The 3,145-nt window shown below is 51.9% G+C and overlaps 1 long non-coding RNA gene across 1 annotated transcript; it reads left to right on the top strand.

Annotated features, from left to right (window-relative positions):
- Positions 1-1,501: 1,501 nt before the first annotated feature.
- Positions 1,502-2,869, top strand: LOC135458269 (uncharacterized). Its single transcript, XR_010442885.1, has 3 exons — positions 1,502-1,565; positions 1,702-1,787; positions 2,068-2,869. It is a non-coding gene; the product is annotated as an uncharacterized LOC135458269 (long non-coding RNA).
- Positions 2,870-3,145: the final 276 nt, after the last annotated feature.

Raw genomic sequence — 3,145 nt, 5'->3', positions numbered from 1 at the left:
ATTGTGTTAGAAAATGCTCCTGGCCAAAGGCATGAAATGAAAAAGAATGTGTCATTTTCTCCTGCTAATTTTTAATTGATCACATCCACCACGGAGGCGGAGCTTGGCTGGAAAGGGTCTGCACCAAACAGCTCCTATTTGTCTGTGATTTCCCTGGGGCATCTTTTAAACCATTAAAATTTACAAACAACTTCATTTCTTATTAACACAGTTCCTTAATTGCTTCCATGGGAAAAGAGTCAAGTTATTTGCATCTTCTTTTCTTGGGGCTCCAGGGCTTTGGAGCAAACATTTAAGGATGAGCTTTGAAACAGAGCAGGAGCTGTGCTCTGAGCCAGGCCAGGCTGCTCTGCAGGCTGCCCCAGACACCTGCACACCCCACGAGGGGCTTTCAAACCTCCTGCAAATCCAGGGGTGGTTTGGGGCACGTTTTGGGATAACCTGACACTGGCAGCTCACAGCAAACCACCTCCCTGGTCCCCAAAGCTTCCAGGGAGGGCAGCACCATCATCTGCAGGGCTGAACACCAGAGAGAGCAGCTGTTGGGAGCAGAGAGAGCATCTCCTGCCCTGTGGGAGCACAGACAGCACGTCCTGCCGTGTGGGACATAGATCCTACATCTTCCCATGGAGAGTTCCAAGCCAAGGAGGTTCTCATCTCTTTAGTGCCCTGTTCCTGCAGGATCCTGGCTCTGTGGATGTGTCTGAGCCCTGTTCCTGCTCCATGGATGTGTCTGAGCCCTGCTCCTGCTCCCTGGCTGTGTCTGAGCCCTGTTCCTGCTCCATGGATGTGTCTGAGCCCTGTTCCTGCTCCATGGATGTGTCTGAGCCCTGCTCCTGCAGGATCCTGCTCCCTGGCTGTGTCTGAGCCCTGTTCCTGCTCCCTGGCTGTGTCTGAGCCCTGTTCCTGCTCCCTGGCTGTGTCTGAGCCCTGCTTCCACAGGATCCTGTTCCATGGGGATGTGTCTGAGCCCTGTTCCTGCTCCCTGGCTGTGTCTGAGCCCTGCTCCTGCTCCCTGGCTGTGTCTCAGCCCCGCTCCATGGGGACCCAGGCTGTGGGAGCCCATTCCCAGCATCACCCACACCTGCCATGGAATTCCCCAGCTCCTCCCACGGGCCCAGGCTCTGTCTGAGCTCCGGGTGCAGCCCAGGAATCACTCCCAGCACATGGCACCGGGTTTGCCACAGGCTGACACCAATTCCACAGATTCGCTTTCCATCTACAGCCTGCGATGTAAATCCCAGAGCTATATTGGAGCTGGATCTCACCCAAAGCCAGGAGTCTGCTGCTTGGCTTGAAATATCACTGGGAAATAGAAAGGGATCCTTTCAGTTAATACTAATTATTATTCAGTCTATCATTAACAGCAACTGCACTTTGATAGACGGGTTGGGAAGCAGCTTTGGTTTGCACTGATGAGGCTGTGACGAGTTGCCAAACTTTTCTCATTGCTGATAATTAGCTCCTGTTCCTTCATCAGCTGCTCCTGCTCCAGCACCGAGGCTGCTCCTGCCAGGGTTCTGAGACAGCAGGGATGGATCTGAGCAAGATTCCCAAAATTCTGGGTGGGCAGGGACACTGCCTGCACCAGGGCGGGGGGAGAAAGAAAAATATAATAATAATAATAATAATAATAATAATAATAATAATAATTTAATAAAATAAGCTTTGCAAAACTCGAGCTGCTTCTCCTGTCCCCAGCATTTCTAACAGCACAAACACAATGAATGCCCTGATGGTGATGGCAACTTTCAGGTTTCCTGCTGATAACCACAGAGTGGCTTCAGGTGTGTTGTAGAACTTCTGACACATCCATCAGGGTATGACAAAGAGAGCTGGGGCACAGAGAACCCATTAGAGGAGCTTTGCTCAAAATTCCTGGCAGTTGAGTCATACTTTTGTAAAATAAAGCCTCTGTTGATGTCTCCTCGGGGCATAAGAAGTGTTTATAAAATACCCATTACGCACAGGGATTATGAGCAATTTGGAGATTTATTCTCATACGTGAAACTGATAAAAATCTCCGCAAATTTCAAACATTAATTTCGCCCAACGTCACTCTGGCAGCTCCTTTGTTCCGGGGGACAATGGTAACCAATGTTCCAGTGACCTCCAGTGGGGAGCGGCGAGAATACAGCGCCCCTGGGCCGGACAGGATCCTCCTGCAGGACGGACAGACGGACCAGGGCTGCGAGAAAACCGCCCTCGATTTTTATTTAACAGTTCAAACTCACCCCTGTCCCTCTGGCGCAGAAACTCAGGTGAAAATCTTCCCTGTCTGCACAACAGGACCTTGGACAAAGCTGCCTGAGCCCAACCAGCCCCAAATCCTGCAGGTTCCTCACCTGTTCATCAGTCAGCACAAGCCAGGGGCTCTGTCTCATTCCTGGGTGTCTCCCGGTGACTTCTGAGCCACCAAGAACCAAAGAGTTTTAGTCCAAGCTCAATCCCCCCCTTCCTGTTTTTGGTGGGGACAAAAGGAGGATGGCAATTTGGAAACCACGAGTCCTGATCACCATCTGGCCCTGATGGATACGGGCAGAACTCTGGGTAATAAATGCAGGATTTATTTAAACTCAGCCGAACAGAGAGCAGGGGAGCACATCAGGCACACCCAGCAAGGTGAACTCACAGGGACCACCTTGAAATGGGACAAGAACCCAAATCCTGGAATGGTGCTCTGGATCCGAGTCAGGAGGGACACCAGGACTAAACCAAGACTAAAACGCTCTCCTGATCCCACCTTTCACAGCCCCAGAGCTGCAGGATGTTCATCCAGATTGCTCCAGCCACTGCTGCTTTTGGAGCCCCTGGAGGAACCCACAGCAGCTCCTGAGGTTTGGTGTTCCTGGAGAGACACCCCAGCCCCAGGGACCCCCACAGTCCCAGAGCCATCCCAGGAACACCTGAGCAGCTCCTGGGCCATCCCAAAGCCCAGCAGCGCTCACAGGGAGCCCCACATCCCCAGAGCATTCCCCTCACGCTGTTTCTGATGGCACAAGAAATACAATGGCGTGTTCTGCCTCTTTTTTTCCGTAATTAAAGAACAAACATTTCCCTGGGAAGTCACTGAAGGCCCCAGAGCACCATCCCTCACGGCACAGAACTGCTCAGGAGGGTAATTCCTCATCATGGAGGGAGCACC

This window comes from Zonotrichia leucophrys, chromosome 26 (assembly GCF_028769735.1).
Source record: "Zonotrichia leucophrys gambelii isolate GWCS_2022_RI chromosome 26, RI_Zleu_2.0, whole genome shotgun sequence".
In the NCBI taxonomy this organism is placed as follows: domain Eukaryota; kingdom Metazoa; phylum Chordata; class Aves; order Passeriformes; family Passerellidae; genus Zonotrichia; species Zonotrichia leucophrys.
Note: the sequence above shows the minus strand (reverse complement) of the source record. Positions and strands in the feature narration are given on the sequence as shown.